Raw genomic sequence first — 18,441 nt, 5'->3', positions numbered from 1 at the left:
AAAAAAAAAAAGTCTGGCATAATGTTCCCTCCATGCTGGTGAGGGTTATCTCAGGTTGGTGACATTTGGGGCAACTTTTCCATGCTCTTTCCTATGTGACTTGACTTTTCACAAGGGAGGAGCAGTGGAGTTTGGGCAACATGTGTGTAACCAGCCCGAGAAGGGCAATCAGCGTGGTCATTAAAATCACAGACTTTGAGTCAGCCAGAGCTTCTGCGGCTTCCCAGCTGTGACCGTGGGCAAACTGCTTCATCTCTGATCTCCCATTTTTATCTGCTATGAAATGCTCACATAACACACATAAATGCTCTGCCCAGTTCCCAGCAGCACTCGGCTACCCTAGCAGTCAGCAGGTGCTGCTGTGCTGAGCAGGGTCTAGAAGGCAGGCGTCGGCCTGGACATGGCCCAGCATCCAGGCTGGGCCGCTTCCCCCAGGTGCAGACACTAAACCCACTGCATCAGGGAAAGACAGCACCCAGGGTACGGACGTCTGAAGGACCAATGGCCCCTTGGCAGGTCCTGCTTGGTTCTGCAGCCAGGAGGGGGACCTGGTGGAGTTGACAGGGTCCCCTTGCTTTCTTCCTGGTTAAACCAGAAGCACGGGGACACAGGCAGACCCCAGCTCCCTGAGGAGAGAAGGCAGTGTGACTTATGTGTCTGCCTGTCCCCTGAGCCCCCCTCACCCAGCAGCTGAACCCTCAGACAATCTTATTAGACTCATTCCGGCTGCCTGGGCGCGCGTGAGCCAGACACACATTTCATCTCCAGCCCTGCTCGAGTAGTGATGAGTTAGACAGAATTATATTTTACTGCTTTCCACAGGGAAGCTTCCACAGGGGCCTGGCACAGCGAGAGGGAAGGAAGAAAAATACAAGTCTCAAGAGGCCCTTCCGGGAGGAAAGGCGGGCAAGACATGTGGGTGACCGCTGCGCACAAACCCCCACCGGGGGCACATCCCCATGGCCCCTGTCCAGGGAGGACACGGACGGACCCTCTACTGGGCCTCAAATATCACCTGGCCCTGGTCTCTAGAAAAGCCTTGGGCCTCCAGAACCCCTGTATTCATGACTCTGGAGAGGACCTCCAGCCCCCATGTTCATCCGTATCGTTGAGAAAACAGCAGGGCCAGACAGAGTCAGAGTGGAAGCAACTTGGGGTGGTGACCAGGGAGGCCATGGGAGTTGGGACCAGCCCTGGACAAGGTGCACGGCCCAGACTGTATCCTGCCTGTCTGGAGCCCTGGGCGGCATGTGGGTGGAAGGTCACCCTCCCGTCCTCAGGCAGTGTGCCCAGCCAGAGCCCACATGGGAGAGCCAGAGGAGAGGCCTGCAGCTGACCGAGAACACATGGTTCTGGCCAAGGAGTCAAGGGGCCTCCCGGGCTGGGAACCCAAGGTCATCACAGACTCTCTGGGCATCGCAGGGGAAAGGCACCATCCAGGTGTCTCAAAGGAGCAGGGTGGCCAGGCAGGAGGGACGGCGGTGACCTGCAGTCGGAAGGGAGGCGCCCTGGACAGCGCAGGTAGGAAGGTCAGATAACTCCTTTGGGCGGAGGCCACCGCGAGAAACCCTGCCTGGGAGGGGAAGCAAGACAGAGCTTCATTTATAGAACCGAATGTGTTTCCACGATTAGCTGGGGTTGACGTCACAGATGGAGTCTATAGGAGCGATGCCGTGTGGAGACAAAGGGGGATGGAAGGCGTCCAAGCGCAGTTCAGCAGCATTGTGGCCGTTAGGGCTGGAAGCTGCTCGGAGCCGGGCCAGCAGAGCCTGCCTAAATGTTTGCCACAGCGGGAGGGCGGCTGGCAGGGCAGGCAGGGGCCACGGGCAGCTTCTGGGGGCCCTGGTGCCTCCGGAACATCCCTTTTGGGTCCCTGGGGCCTCTCCCCCACTTTCTCTAGGAAAGCCCCCTTCTGCCCTCTGCTTCCCCAGCCTGCTGGTCACCTATCAGGGGCCGAAGTGGGGAACATTAAGAGAACGTCATTCCCACCATCTATATCTGGGGAAGGTGGGCTCCCAGTGAATGGGAGGGGGCAATAGGGCTGCAGGAGGGGAAAGGGGCAGCTCTCTGTGCCCCGGGGTCCAGCCACCAGGCTGGGTGGCGTGGGGGAGTGTGTGCAGGAAGTTAGCACCATCAGCTGCCTCTCTGTCTCCTGGGGGTCAAGCAGGAAGTGGGCACATTCCCCAGGAGTGTCTGAGCTGGAAGGAGCTGGGGGGGGGGTTTGGGGGATCGCTGCCCCCAGAGTGGTTTCACCTTTACCTGTTAGACACTGGACTTCCACCAAGAGGACCCCGCTCCGGCCCTAACTAACGGTCGCTTTATAAATGAGCTGACACCCAGGTGTGGCCAAGCTGGAGGACGCAGCGCTCGCCCCGCCCGCCAGTGTCCTGGACCCTTTGACCCTGCACCCGGGCCTGAGCACTGAAGCCCCAAAGCCCTGGGCACCCCTGCAGCCTCTGACATCCAGGTCGGCCATAAATCTCATCGTGTACAGCCGGGGTGCCAAGCTGGGGAGGACTGCCAAGCCACTGCGGGACTGTCATCAGACCCCACAGGACGGCAGCCACCTGGGGGCACCGCGGAGCCTGTCCTGCAGTGCAGGGCTGGGAAGGAGGGATGGAGCCCTTGGAAAATGCAGAGGGTCAAAGTGAGTAGGGTGGGGGTGGGGGGGCTTTTTATCTCTAAGGTGCAGGAGCAAAGCAGGCATGGAGAGGGTTGGGGCCCTGCTCGAGGAGGCCCAGGGTGATCAGCACCCGGTTTTAGGACTCGCGTTTCCAAGCTCCAACCTCGCTTGTCAGGAAAAGGGGAGAGGAGAGTTGCCTGTGAGGATGTTAAGACTGAGGCCCAGATCCTCCAAGACAAGCAGGACGGCCCAGCTGGGACAGCCCCTGACACTCACTGCCCTCTAAGGGCCCAGCTGGTCACTGCTGCTACAGCTGTCATCGCTGGCTTTCCGGGGGGGTGGGGGGGCTCCCCACACTTTCACAATGGACACTCAGCTTAGATGTGACAATAGAAACAAACGCAGAGGGACCTCGGCGACACTCTGGTTCTGAGCTGTGGCTCACACAGCCGTCACCTGGGGCCTTGGTTCCCGTTCCTGGTCACCTCCCCTGGGCGCTACCACCTGGCCTCGGGTCCTGAATCTGGGCCTCCCAGAAGCTTGCTGGCCTTAGAAACGAGCACCCCTTTAGGGAAGGACGCTCCTAAAGTGCTCCTGGGGTGGAGGAGGGAGGACCCCCCCGAAATGCTTGGTGGCTGGGAGCTCACCCAGGCTGGGAGGGATCAGGTTAAGCGGGGGTCTCATCCTGTCCCAAAGCACCTCGGCTCCTCTGTTCCCCGGGAAACAGCAGTTTCGGGGCACCCGAGTGAAGAGGCCGGGCTGGGATTTTCACCCAAACTGGTGATGACCCCTTGTTACGGTCATTACGATGTGATCATGACACCATATAACAAACACTGGCGACACAGCTGCTGGGGCCAGCCTGGCCCCCAGGTTTTGACTGGACACTTGGGTGTGGGGCAGTAACCCCCAATCCTGCACATGCGTTTCCCACGGGTTATCTTCTACCTTCTCCCGACCTTCCTTCTCTCCATCTCCTCCAATTCCAAACCCACCAACCCACGCGCACCACCACTCCTGTTACAAGGCATGAACGTCTCGGCCCCCACGGGAGGCCAGCTTGCTGACTCCTCAGCCTCTCGTGCATTGGGTCCCATTCTTGTCACTTAAGAACCTTCTCCTTCAGTTAAGCCTCCCTCATCAATTTGTATCCCTCGACTGGAGTCCCCACCCCCCACCCGTCAGCACGCAAACGTGCAAGAAACAGCTCCCGTACTTACAAAAACCAAACGAAAACCCACAGTGCTCTCGCTCGCTCTCTCTCTCTCTCTCTCTCTCTCTCTCTCTCTCTCTCTCTCTCTCTCAGCTAATTTTTTTGAGGTATAATTGACATAAAACATTATATTAGTTTCGGGTGTACAACGTAAGGATTTGACCCCAAGCTCTCCTAACCCAACTTTCCTTGTGGTACCACCCCATTTCTCTGTTCCCCTTTATAGCAAAACCCTCATAAGAGTTTGCCAATCTCTTTTCAACCCACCCCTCCAGTGAAACCTCACAGGTCAAGGCCACCTGTGACCTCGGTGTGGCTAAGCCGGGGCCAGCTCCCAGTCCTCATCCAGCCCCTCATTAATTAATTCCTGCATTTAACACATAGCGATGGAGCATGTGCAACAGGTAGGCACACAGCACGGCCCTCGAAGGGACTGAGGTTCTCCTCTCTGCTTGGCCAACACACCCACCAGCAACCATCCACACGGAGCTGATCATGGGCAAGATTCCAGCATTGGGGCTCCGAGCCAGCTTACGTGGAGCCCATCAGCCATTAGCTGCAAATAATGATATTTTTTTATTCCAAAACATGTTGGTGTTGTGCAGTCTGCAAGTAGCCCTGTGGGGCTGACCTCAGATCTACAGGGGTACAAACTCTATGTTGGGGTGTTAGGGGGCCAGTGTCCCTAGTCTTGCCCCTATATGCCCACACTATTCATGGGACCCCCCCAAGGCTCTGCGTCCCCACAGCTCCTTCTGCAAGAGCTACAGCTTTGGGGGCACAGGCCCAGGGCTTTCTAGGTGTCACAGTGGAGCATTAAAGCCCATGAGCTCCGAGACACTGCCTACAGTACCCAGTAGCACCTAAAACGGTGGTTCCCAAACTTGCAAGAGCCCATTAACCCACCGGGGTGCGCTTGAAAGACACAGATTCCAGGGCAAATGAAGGGTCAGAGCCTTGACCCCACCCCTCCCTGCACCCCAGCTCTTTCTGTACACCGTGAGGAGGGTGCAGGAGAAAATACACAGTCCATGCAATCCCGGCTCCCCTGGAGGCCTCCCCAGGGTCTCACTATACCCTCCGTCCCCACACGCGGTAAACCCGCTGCTCTGCTTGGTCCCTTGGTGTCTAAATCCTTTCAATCATTTTCCACACGCAGGCTACATGAATAAATGACGAGTTACTTAATCCTCGTAACTGCCTCGAGTGAGATATATGACCCCACATTTATCTATTTATTTTATCGAGATGTAATTCACATACCATACAATTCACCCTCTTCAAAGGTACGTTTTCGTGGTTTTCCATATATGTACTGAGTTGTGTAATCGCCATCACTGATTCCTGAACATTTTCTCACCCCAAAAGGGGACCCCACAATCCCTTCCTACTCCCCCGACCCCCACCCCCTGACACGTGTTCATCTACTTTCTGTCGCTATGGATTTGCCTGTCCTGGACCTTTCTTTAAATGGGATCATACACTATGTGTCCATTTGTGTCTGGTTTCTGTCACTCGGCATCATGTTTCAAGGTTCGCCCACTTTGTCGCATGTGTCGGTACCTCCTTCCTTTTTATGGCAGAATAATATTTTACCGTGTGGCTCTTATGCCCATTTTCATAGCTGAGGGAACTGTGGCTCGGTGTCACTAAGACACCTCGTCCTGCTGTCACTCAGTAAGCGCTAGAGTCAGGTTTGTCTCTCTGTGCAGCCAGGGTAGAAATAGCTTAAGAACTGAACAGTCATCATTGTCTACATTTGTATCGATTTATATAAATATATACCCCTAGCACTGATAATAGAATGTTATGGTTTACAAACGCTTTGAGCTTCAAATTCTTGCTTTTTCTGAGCGACCCGACAAGGTAGAAAAGGCCAGTGTGCCCCGTTTTTGGAAGGACCCAAGAATTTACGTGGTGTATTCAAAGCCAGACGTATTTATTGATGGATTAATGGAGGCTGCACCAGAGATAATGTGAGTGCGTGAATGGCTTTAATGCTTTTTTGCAAAGATGCATGACTTGGAGAAATAGTTTCTGCTTTTCTCTTCCAGGTTGTTTTGTAGTGAGACCAGAGGGACAACCCCATGTAAACTCCACCCAAGAGTGATGTCTTGGTTTTATTTTAATGTTTCTGACTGATCTTGGAAATCAAGGTTGGTATTTCTTTCAAAGTATAGACTCCCTGGTTTCAGCCCAAATCTACTGCACTGCCGAGGGAGGGGCCTGGGAATTTGGATTTTTAACCCGTTCCCAACAAGGCTGGTAAGAACACAAAAGTGCCTAAAGGCTAAAATCTCAACTCCATAACCAAACAAATGAGGTTCTTAAATTCTAGTCTTACTGGGACCCCTCTGAAGTCCATGCATTATCGACAGTGTTTATCAAGCCAAATGTCAGGCTCTGTGGTGGGTGCCCGGGGGGACAGGGGACCAAGACAGAGAGAGGCCTTGGAGTCTGAAGACTGCTGGGGGACACAGGCGTTGCGCGAGGCATTGAAGACCTGACGGGGAATATTATTCAGCCTTCAAAAGAAAGGAGATTCTGACAGTGGGTCTTGCCTGCTGACACTGGGCCCTTCCTACCTGCCTCACTATGCACCAGCCAACTGGGTTGCTGCCTCACTACGCGTCAGCCGGCTGGGCTGCTGCCTTTTCTCAGCATAGCTCTGGATTCCAGGCAGCTGCCGTGCCCATTAAACGCCCATCCCCCAGGCTTTGGCACCACTGGCTCCTTGTCGTGACCTAGGCCTCCATCTTGATGCCACGCTCGCCCGGTCTGTGGAGAAGCCTCCCCCTGCCCCGCTCTAGCCTCTGGCTCCATGCTCTGGAATGATCTGATGCGCTTCCCCACAGTGAGGGAGACCCGCCCAGTCTCACTGGTGACTAGGAGTGCCTGGGCCCACGAAACGACAGCGGATTTACGTGACTCATCTTTTCATTCGCAGCAGATGCTAGGGAGCAGGGTGCTGGCTGGCACTTAGTAGGGATTCAAGAGGGCCTGCTTGGCAAACGATCCCCCAACCATCTACAGGCAGATAATGCCGCCGAGCAGCCAAAGTGCTAATTACAAACTGCTCGGTTAGCTGTTCCTCAGAGCAGCTGAAGGGTTCTCCAAGAATAGCGCACCCACCCTGCCGCGTCCCCGGAATAAAAAACCCGGCTTCTTGACAGCGTCTCTGACTCAGCCTGTTCACGGAGCCAGGCTGTCCCCTCTTCCCCCAAAAGAGTGTGTGCAGGGGCATAAACCTCAGAAAGGCAGACAGACAGGCAGGCAGACAGACAGGGGGCTGCTTGCTATTACCCACAGCGGGGTGGGGCCCTAAATGACATACGGCCATGCCTGGTGGCCCAAATGACCTTCGGGTGGCTGCCACCCCCTCCCAGGTGTGCACGGTGCGTTATAGTTTATCACACAGGAAGAGTTACTACGCGGAAGCAGCCAAGGCAAGGCGCGAAGAGGAAAGCCCAGAGGGGCTGAGTCACTTAACGAGGCCACACAGCTGGTCAAGGGCAGAGGCCCTAGAACCCCTATTTCCTGGCCTGCGATTCAGGGCTCGATCTACGGTGCCCTTGGGTAAGCAAGGGTCCAGGAGCCACAGGCCACCGGCCAGTGTCCCCAGGGGGACATGTGTGCACATGCGAATGCACGTGTCTGTGCAGCCTTGCTCAGGCCATCTCCCAGAGTGAGGGGCGTGGCCCTTACAGGGCTGCCGGGGAACACAGTATGCCTGGGAAGTGGCCCAGGTAACTGGCTCTTCTTTATAGGGTTATTAGCTTCCTGTCATCACCCCATAAAATCCTCCTGCTGACGATGGATGCCGTCCCTCTCCAGGGAAGGAGAGAGGGAGGAAAGAAAACACAAAGGAAACAAAACTGCTGGTCAAACTTGGAAAGCCCCATGGGTACATAACTGGGAAAGAGAAAGCATCAGGGGTTGCTGGGTTGCCTAGTTCAGTTGCACAGGCTGTGCACTGCCCAACTCCTAGCAGCGACAGTCTCATGGACTACAGTAGGATTGACAATCCCTAGAGCTGAGGGAAAGGGCCCCACCTGACTTGGGGCAATGTTTTCAAAGTCTCAAGGCCCATCCCTCACCGCCACCTTGTCCTACCACGAGGACCTCCCCGTTCTCAGCAACTGCCCATCGGTAGCAGCTCGTGGGTGGGAAGAACTGACCAAGGTTGGACAGAAGTCAAGGTGAAGGGTTTGGCAACTCCTGAGTCATTCTGGGGGATGGGCTGGAACTAGCTCCAAGCCCAGGACCTAAGGGAGGAATTAGCCATATTTTAGAAGCCAAGTCATCATTCTCTCCCCCTCTCCAAACAACTGTCCATTCCTGCCTCTGTCTTTCATCAGCTCTGGAAAATTCTCAGCGATTATCTCTTCAAACACGGCCTCTGGCTGAGTTTCCTCTTTCTGGAATCTAATTAGATGAATGTTCGGTGCTCTCCTCCACATGTCTTATCGTCTCTCCAGCTTCCTCCTTGTTCCAGGGTTGTGTTCTGGGCCACGTCTTCACCGCCGGCTTCCAGTTGCTAACCCTTCCTGGCTCTGACTGCGCTCCAACAAAAGTTCTGTTCGGTTCTTCTTCCAATCCGCTTCGTCACTTTTCACAGCTTTTTGTTCCCTGCACCTACTTCCAGCCTCGCCTTTATTTATTCCAATACAGCAAACTAGGTTATTTTATCAACACTGCCTAAGTATTGCCGTATCTGAAATCCTGAGGGTCTGTTTCTGCCGTAAATTGTCCACGCCGGCTCTGGCAGGCTTATCTCCTCTTCTGCTCAGTTATTTTTTACTACAAACTGCTCATTTTCTGCAGGGGTTATTTGTAGAAATCCTTCGAGACTTAGGACGGGGTCTGTTTTTCCTGAGAGGATGTATATTTGCTTCGCCAGCGCCGGCATGTCTACCCATCTAGCGGTCCTCTGATCCTCCCTTCTCACTCACCTTTTCTATTCTTCCCCCCAAATAGATAGCAAGTGTCTTTGTTTCCTGGGGCCGCTGTCATCAAGTACCACAAACTGGGTGGCTTAAAGCGACACAAATTTACCCAGAAGTCCGAAATTGGGTGCCTTGGTAAACTTGGTGCCTAGCTTCTGGAAGTGGCTAGAGGTCCTTGGTTGGCAGCTATGTCACTCTCATCTCTTCCTTTTGTCACATGGCCTCCTCTGCGTTTCTCTGAGTTCCTGCATCCCACATGACCTTCTTATAAGGACACCAGTCACTGGATTCAGGGCCCTCCCGTCTCCAGTGGAACCCCATCTTAACATCTGCAAAGACCCTATTTCCAAATAAGGTCACATTCCCGGGGGTGGGGTGGTGGGGGACGGACTTTGACATATCTTTTTTTTGGGGGGGTTGGGAGGTACAATTGAAACCACACTCTTTCCAAGCCTGAGCAGCTTGGACCTTACAATTGCTACGTTTACTTCTCAGCCTGGCCTGGCTTTAAAAATTCTGCTCTATCTACTACTTTATACTGCCTTCCTCTGTCACCCCAATTAAGGGGACCTGGCCCACGGCAACCCCGCCTGTGAAATATACTGAGGGAGAGTGTGCAGCAAAGGAAGCATAACTAAGTTTTCCCGGTACTCCCTCAGCAGCAAATGGCATTCATTTTTCTTGTCTAGGATGAGAACAATCTTAATTTTGAGTAACTTAACTACTAAAAAAAAAAAAAATTGTCAATATAGTAAATCAGATGAAAAGTTTCTTAATACTGAAACTTCCTTCCAACCTTGGGATAAATCCTTCTTGGTCATGATGTATTATTCTTTTTAATGTCGGGCTGAATTAAATTTGTTATTTTATTTAGGTGTCTTAACAAAAGAATTTCGGTTTTATTCAAAAGTGAGACTGGCCTGTCGTTTTGCTGAGTTATCCTTATCTGATTTGGGTACCAGAGTTCCTAGCAAGACAACTTGTAACATCTTTTTGTGCACAAAACTGAGAGCATTAACGTAACGTGAGAATTATCTGTTTCCTAAAGGTTTGGTAGAATTTATCCCTATTTTAGGGGCAAATTCTTTTTCTTGATGAGCCAATTTAGGTTGTTTTTATTTACTTAGAGAAATCATGCATTTCACTTTGATTTTCTAATTAACTGGCAAAAAGTTGCATGCAATATTCTTTTCTTTTTAAAACCTCTTCTGTAGTTATATTGTCTTTTTGGTTTGTGCCGTCTGTTTTTTGAGTTTTATCTCTTTCATTAGTCTTTTCAAAGAGCAAGTTTTGCAATTATTGATAAATTCTGCCCCATTTTCTGACTTCATTTTACATTAGTTCTTTTCACCTTCTTTGAGTTTATTTTTCTAGATTCTTGAATTGAAAGCTAAGGTCAATAATTTTTCATCTTATCTGTCTCTTAATAAATGAATATATGATGACAATTTTCCTTTGAGTGTTGATTTGGTTTCATTACATAGGTTTTTATATTCCATGCTCTTACTGCCTTTCATGTCAAATACTGTAGTTTAAAATGTTCACTCTGACTTCCTCATTTAATTTGAGGGCGATTAACGTTTTTTAATACCTAATGTGCTGTCCTTGAAGAATTTTCTATTGAAAATTTCATTGAGATGGTTGTAAATTCACATGCAATTGTAAGAAATAACACAGAGAGATCCCTTTTACACTATCCAGCTTCTCCCAATGGTAGCAGTTTATAAAACTACAATATCACACCCAGGACACTGACATTGATACAATCTACAGATTTTAATCACATTTCCCCCGTTTTACTTGAACTTATTTGCATATGTGGGGTGTGTAGGCATTAAGTTGTGTACAATTTTGTCACCTGTGTACATTTAGGTATCCACCCCAGAGATACCTTGGAGATTTTTAAAGCCCACCTTGTTACTCTATATTTGTCCTTTCTTTTCCACTCATAATATCATCAATTCTTATTTAATGTATTTGAAGCTATACTGTTAAGGACAGAAAGTCCAGGCTTTTAAATTTTTTGGTGGAATATGCCTTTGATCAGTTTGAACAATTCCTTTAGTCCTAAAATATTTTTCACTTTTAGTTCTTTTATCTGATAGTAATATTGCTCTATTTGCTTTCTTTGCTTTGTTTGTGAAGGATTTCTTTCCTCACCCTTTTGTTTGTTTGGTTGGTTAAGTGGCTATTTGCTCCAGAGTGCAAATACCACATGACTAACACTGAGTTATTAAATGTAATACAGCAAACTCATATGACTATCTTTCCTTAGTAAATTCTTCAAATTTTTTAAAATTGAGATATACTTCAATAAACTGTACAGCTCAATGAATTTTTAATCTATCTATCTGTCTGCAGGATTTTTTTGATGTGTGATTGTGTGTGTGTCTGGGATTGTGGTCTTGTGGAGCCGAAGAACGGAGACACAGACCAGAGAGGTAAAGTTGCAGAAAAGGACGTCTTATTAGAAGAAAAAAAATACCATTTCAAAGAAACAGAGTGGGCCCGAGAAGTAGAGAATGGCTCAAGGGCCATTATTAGAAGAGAAAGTACACTCCAAAGAGTTTGGAGCAGGCAGAGCAAAGGAGCTCAAAAGCCTTTCCTCACCCTTTTATTTTCATACTTCTTAAGCTGTTTCACTGTTCTTTTCAGTCTCGTTTAAATAAAATACTTATTATTTTTTTCTTTCATTTATTTATTTATTTATTCATTTATTTATTTGGGAACAGTGTGTTTTCCCAGGACCCCTCAGCTCCAAGTCAAGTAGTTGTTATAACCTAGCCGTGGAGGGCGCAGCTCCATGGCCCACGTGGGGATCGAACTGGTAACCTTGGTGTTATGAGCACTGTGCTCCAACCAACTGAGCTAACCGGCCACCCCACAAAATACTTAACTTTGAGAGAGTATCTTTTAATTAGTGAGTTTAACTTGTGCACATTTTCTGTGCTTACTGATGTTTAGACTAATTCCTATCCTTTTCTATATACCACGTTTATCTCTTTTCTTCTTCTTTGCCCTTTATTGGAGTCATTTATTTTGTTAGCTGTATCTTTTTTTCTACAGTAGGCTGGATGTTATGTTTCATTTTCATTTTTCTAGAGCAGGGAGCAGCAAATGTTTTTGTGTGTGAAGGGCCACAGAGTAAATATCTTAGGCTTTGCGGGCCATACAGTCTCTGTTGCAACGACTCAGCTATGCTGCTATAGCAGGAAAGCAGCCACAGAAAACATATTATCAAATGGGCATGGCTGTGTTCCAATAAAACTTTATTTACACAAACAGACGGCAGGCCAGAGCTGACCTGCAGGCCATAGGCTGCTGACTGCCTGTTCCAGTGACAATCTTTAAATATTTAAACACACATGCTCAAACGTGTAATTTTCTGGAGGGCCTAGATTTCATAAGGGTCTTTCTTTCCTTCTCCAGCACGAGATGAAATAAGTTATATTCACTCAACTTCCCCATTTATCCCCTAGGTCACCCCAACACCCCATCCTGCTCCTCATACGTCACATCCGGGCTTGGAGGACACCTGGCAACCTCTCTATCTCCTGGGTACCATTTTGGCCATGGTCTCCTTTTTCAGCCTAATCCCACTGTCACTCTACCTTCTGGGGGCTCCTTCATGGTTTTTATGCCCTGAAGGCATCTCTTTACCCACGTGGATACTGAATAATATGTGTTCAGTCATATTGAGGGATTTAGACCCGGAAGAGAAGGCTGTGGTGTGCCCTCAATCTGTAAGCCATGACCTCATCCCCTGCTTAACTTCCAGGGATTTTTTTTTTCTTAAATATGGGGTCAAAGAGAACGTGAGTTGGTCCTTCACTGGTGTAGCAAAGGCAGCAGCTGTGCTGTCAGCAGCCGTGTCCCCTCCATGTAGCCAGTCTGGGACAATGCAGCCGGCACATGGATCTCAACGGAGCTGAGCACGAGGGCAAGTCCTGGCGGCATTTGGATCTGTAGCTCCAGCCGCTGCCGAGGCTGCTGTCCTATCCTAACCCCTATGGTACGGTGAGCATTGCAGGCAGGGCCCCTTTTCCGCCAAAGCCAGCTCAAACTGGACTTGTGTTACTCATGGCCATAAAACCCCTGACTAACAGGAGGATGATGCATCTTTTTTTGACCTTCTGCATGTTAATCACTCGCTGAGCAAGACCTTTTCTCCTAAGGGCAGAAAGATAGATTCCACTCTCCTCTAAGGCCACAAAATGACTAAAAGTTCCTAATCAATACGGTGGTTTTTCTCTGTATAATCATTCTGAAAGCCCACAGTCTACCTTCTGAATTCACGGAAATCACGGGGCATTGATCCGGTCTGGGAAGGACGGAGCTGGTTGTGGGTAGAGGGCAGACGCGGGTGATGCAAAGTCCAGTGTGCTGGACGTGTGTGTCACCTTTCATCACGCGGAGGCTTTATCCGTGAAACATGAGCACTTTCTGTGAATCTGGGGGTTGCTCTTGGCTTCTAACAAAGCTGCACGGGGCCTGGAATGACCTCGAAGATTTCTCCCCTCAGGGAGGCGGTAACACCACCAGCTTGGCCCACCAGGCATGCACGGCGCCACGCAGGCTTGGTGCTAAACAGATACAATCCTTGGGACTAAAATTAAACCCAGCTCGGTGACATGTTGACGCAGCTTTGCAGGAACAGCAGGCTCCTGTGTACACACTGTCCCCCTCTGCACACCTATTTGTAAATTCATCACACATCAGTAGGCTTTGCTCAGATTCACACGTTTCTGGGCCATTCTGAGGGGAGCTCAGGCTACGGGACCATCTGATCAACTTCAAAACCAGCCCCGTCCTTCCAGCAGATCCTAGGTGGGAACTCTCCTTCTTGCCAGACCCCTAAGTTCCCCCTCGTCTTGCTCCCCTCGCCTGCAGAAGGATGAAGGGCAGGGGACTTGGGGGAGGGGCTCCATGAGCCCGGACTACAAATGTTCTCACTATACGAATATGACGGTTTTCAGACAGACACACACATGCTTGTAAGATGTTAGTAGAAGCTGTGTGGACGCGAAATTAAAAGAAATGGAGAGCAGGTAGTTAGAGAGTGGCACCTTTTAATTATGTGTTCACACCCCCACCGGCCACCGCTACCGTCGCAGGGCCCTGTCTCTGCTCCCAGGTACACCTGGTTCCTGGAACACTTCCCGGTCCCAAGCCCCTTCGAGCTTCCTTGAGTCAGCTCAGGCTGTGGCCCTGAGGTCAGGGTGGAGGTAGAGGGTCAGTGGAAAGAATGTCAGGCATCACATAACCTTGGCCTCAGTTTACCCATCTGGAAAGGGGGGCTAACACCTGAGCTTTGCAGGGGCTCTCAGGCAGTGCTGGGTACCTGAGTGGAAGCGTGGAGGCTGATAGCTCACGCTCACGTTGCCTGGGAGACAAACTCCTCCTCTATGTAGCGTTGCCCCAGGGTGCTCTGTGCCAGCTCCTCGCCACAAAGGCATCACCTGAACAGACACATGTGGGGACCGTGTCCCCGTGGCCGCTCACCCTGGAGGGTGCCTTCACGGGCCTGGGTTAGGTTCTCTGTGTCAGCAGCTCCTGCCAACACTTAGAAGACCCAGGACCAGACTGCTGCCTCCTTCTACCTGACCCAAAGCGTGGAAAAATTAAACTGCCCTGTCCTCCTCTTCCAGAAAGCCCTCCTGGGTTGATGGGAAAAGGCTCGTAGTCTTTCCTCCGCCTCTTGGCCTCCTTCTCTGTGACGTGGCCTCTGTCCCTACTCTCCCCAGCCTCAGGACAGGTGCTGGGGTAACTGCCCACAACCTGAGCACCGCGGATCTGGCTCTCTCCATATTCAGCCCAGTCACGTGCACTTGGCGCTCCCACAGGATTTCAGTAAGAATGAGGCCAACCACCGGAGAGTAGAACATGCCCTGAAGTTTCCTTACAGGGCTCTGTAGTCCCAGGAGTTCCCTGTCCACCTTGACCTTGAATTGGGACCAGGCAGGTGTGGACTGAAGTCACTGCTCTCCTTGGGCAAGTTGGGGTGCTCTGAAGCCTCGGATCCGAAACGAGGTGTGTGTGTGTGTGTGTGTGTGTGTGTGTGTGTGTGTGTGTGTGTTCCTAACGGGAACATGGGGAAAAGTGAAGGAAAGAATGTTCCTAAGAGTGCAAGTGATAGCATCCATCTCTTCATCCTATAAATATTTACGGAGTGCCTTAGATAAACCCCGGGATGGGCAGAAGGCGGGACCAGTGGCTCCTCTCCACTTCCACAGGCAATGAGCCCACACACTCGGAGGCCATGGGCGCTGGTGGTGAGAGCTCAGACCCCCGGACGTCCAGCTAAATGCGGCGAGCCTCCCAGGCCCTCCACCCCCCACGCCCACCCCGAGCTGCGAAACAGGCCCCAGAGACTACGGATGAGCAGGAGGGGAAGAAGCAGAGCCATCTGGCTTGTCCCGAATTACTAACCACGGGAGGAGGTGCGGGCAAGGCCGAGGGCAGAGGCGGTGGGAACCAGGTGTGGCCGCCCCCATCCCCACCGCCAGAGGTTGGGATGTGAGCTTCCAGGCAGCTGGGCCAGGAGCGCTGGGGGCTCCCCTAGCAGGGCAGCAAAAAACAAACCGCGCCTCATTCTCCGGGCTCTTACCCCTCAAAGCAGCTACGAGCCAATGTTCCTCATGCCTTCCTCTCGGAAACCTCCTCAGAAGAGTGAGCCGAGGCCAGGCGAGGCCAGGCGAGACCAGGCAGTTCAGCCAAAGTCTCACTAGCCAGGGACCAGCCCAAGATGGCACCAGGTCCCCAAGCGCCACCTGAGGTCCCTCCCTTGCAGATCCCACATCACCACACAGCATCGAGGTGTCTCTCCTTTGCCCACCTGTTGTCCCTGTCGCCCCTCAGCCGGGATTCAGGTCCTGTCGGCTCTCCCTGGGTGGCAGAACGGCTTCCTGAGTTTGGGTCCCCCCAAATGCTTCCTCCAGGAGCCCTCAGAGTGCATCTGACCGCACTGGACAGCTCCTTCCAGGCTCAGAGGCCCGCTCCCCAGAACGGCACTCGCAGTCTCAACCTCATGGGTCCCCCCCACGGACTGGCTGCCCAACCTCCAGCTCCGTCCCCCCTTCTCCATGTTCCCTGAAGCCACCTCGGGTCCCAGCTTCGAAGTCATCAAGGGCAGTGCTCCATCTTCACCTGTCCCTGTGTCTGGCGCCCAGTGGGAGCCCCTCGCTGTTGCCTGAAGCAATTGCTGAGGTTCACACTTGCTGCACCTTCTGTCGAAAAAGCCCGTCCCCACCTGGTCTAGCTGGCAAGTTCCCAGGAGTCCTTTAACACATAGTCGAACCAGCACGTGCTCCGCCAGCCCCCCAGACCATCCCGGGCAAAGCTGGGTGCCGGGTCCCTGAGAGCGCCTCACCTCCTGCTCACACCACACCCCATGCCTGCTGTCTGTCCCCAAACCACGAGGCTTGAGGGCAGTGCCCACTGCTTTTCATTTCTGTGTCTTCTGCCCAGCGCAGACCTCCCTAAACACTCGGAGAGCCACAGCAACAGGGGTGGCAATTCTGGGCAGGGCGCATGCAGGCAGAGGGAAAGCTCGCCAAGACTTTGGGCGGTTTCTAGGGGACCTTCCAGGAGACCGTCTAGAGGAGAGCAAGTCTATGGGTCATGTCCCCCGTGGGTCAGCCTCCGCCCCCCTACTCCATGGGCACGGAGCACTTAGCTTGAGTCCTGGTATAGGGTCTACAATACCAGAAAGGCCGGAAAGGATCCTGCCAGGGCCCCAGACGTGACCGACGGCACCGTGGCTCCTGGAGCTGAGTCTGTGCTCCCTGGGGTCGGGGGCACTGCCCCAGCCTCACGCCCCGGCCTTCTGCACATGGCCACACACCAGTAATGCCCCACGAGGCGGGAGGCCTGCCTCTCCCACGGCTCAAGCTTGCTGCTGACCGGGGCGTCCTTCCCAGAATCTACCTGAATGTCCCCCTTGGAGCAGTGCAGTGTGGGAGCGCCAGCAGGCTGGACACGGGGCTGGCCTGAGGGCCACAGAGCAGCAAGTCCAGGACGAGCTTAGGGCATGGTGGGGCAAGGCAAAGTCAGGCGGAGAGGCCCAGCATCTGATGTACGCGCGATTCCATCAGCGTGAAACATCGGGACCGGCACATCTGTGGATAAGGAAATCAGACTGGCCAGTGCTGGGGGAGGGGAGACGGGGAGTGAGTGCTAACAGGTACATGGTTCTTTTTGGGGTGATGAAAATCTCCTGGAACGAGATAGGGGTGGTGGTTGCACAACACGGCAAATGTATTAAATGCCACTGAACTGTTCACCTTAACATAGTTTTACATGATGTGAATTTCAACTCAAAAAAAAGGGCAAAACTCCAGTTGCGACTTTGCCTTCCTACACGCTAGGGAGCCAAGGCAGAGCTGGAGCTGCAGCCTAGAGCGCTCCACCCTGGGTCACAGTTGCCTTCTTGAGGCCCAGGGCAGCTCTAAGGAACCTCCTGATCCTAGAAGGGAGGCGAGAAGAAAGTCCCCGCTAGTGGGGCTGGTGCTGAGGCGCATGGGATACCAGGTACCTGCCCAAGGATAGCTCTGTCCATGAGGGCCACCATCCCCAGCCCGCCCTGCAGATGAGGCGACCGCAGCCATCACAGGACCCCTCTGATGGCCGAGTTCGCTCGCGCACTGTACTATGGCTGGCCCTGCAGGGCAGTGCGGCTCGGGCGGGGCGGCAGCCAGTCCCCGTGGGCAAAAGGCTGGGCAAAGGAGCCAAGGCAGAGCTGCCCTGGCGGGGGGCGACGGGTCCTTGAGATGACGGGAAATGCGTGGGAAAGAGCACGCACACTGGGGAGCACGGACGCCTGGGGCCTGTAAAGCTCCTGGGTGTAAGGGAGCCCCTGAAGGTCGTGGGGGGAGGTGGTCCCCAAGAACAATAGGCAAATGGGGTTTGGGCAAAGCTCTGTGATCTTCCCATGTGCCTGAAGATTCAGAGAGTAGTGCTGAAAGTTCCAAGGACCAGAGCAGCTGCGGGGAACAGACAAGGTGGGGTGGCGGTGGGGGGCAGGTGCAGCAGCTTACGCAAAAGGGAGCATCTGAGAAGCAGGAACCACAGTGGGAGGGGGCCCTGCAGCCTGGGGCTCCTGGCTTCCCCTTCCTCCTCGCCAAGGGAGGGCACCTGGCTGCGTCTGGCTGCGTCCCTCCTTGCACACCTGGGCCCCCATAGGCTTGCTCCCGCCTGACATCAACGGGCTTTGCTGCAAATCCAGGGGGCACATTGCCATGACCCCAGACTCCCACCCGGACGGGCAGCAAGATGGAAGGGCACGTCTGAGCCCCAGTAATGCCCTTTCTACCTCTCTGTCCTAGATATGATAAAACTCGGAGCCTCAGCTTACTCATCTGTAAAGGGTGGGGGGGGGCAATACATCCAATGAGGGGATCAGACATAAGTGTGGAGGGCACCCCACACCGTGCCTGGCAATAAAACCGCATTCTGTTGCCACAGAGATATTAAAAATGCCTAACCGAGGCCGGCCGAGTGGCGCGATGGTTAAGAACTGGCTTGGGACACCAGAGGACCCCGGTTCGGATCCCACATATGAGGGCCAATGACACTGCCCTCTACAGCTAAGATGCTGAACAACAGCTCAACCTGGAGCTGGGCTGCCGTGAGTCGCCTGCGACGGCGTAGGCTGCAGCCCC

The 18,441-nt window shown here is 52.6% G+C and overlaps 1 protein-coding gene and 1 long non-coding RNA gene across 6 annotated transcripts in view; one reads left to right on the top strand and one right to left on the bottom strand.

The window, feature by feature from the left end:
* Positions 1-18,441, bottom strand: part of PITPNM2 (phosphatidylinositol transfer protein membrane associated 2) — a 105,863-nt gene that overhangs the window by 44,190 nt on the left and 43,232 nt on the right. The gene's annotated exons all lie outside the window — the stretch shown is intronic.
* Positions 1,331-11,281, top strand: LOC109386077 (uncharacterized). Its single transcript, XR_002124725.1, has 3 exons — positions 1,331-1,521; positions 5,891-5,992; positions 11,144-11,281. It is a non-coding gene; the product is annotated as an uncharacterized LOC109386077 (long non-coding RNA).

This window comes from Hipposideros armiger, unplaced genomic scaffold (assembly GCF_001890085.2).
Source record: "Hipposideros armiger isolate ML-2016 unplaced genomic scaffold, ASM189008v1 scaffold_128, whole genome shotgun sequence".
In the NCBI taxonomy this organism is placed as follows: domain Eukaryota; kingdom Metazoa; phylum Chordata; class Mammalia; order Chiroptera; family Hipposideridae; genus Hipposideros; species Hipposideros armiger.
This window is presented reverse-complemented; position numbering and strand designations above follow the sequence as displayed.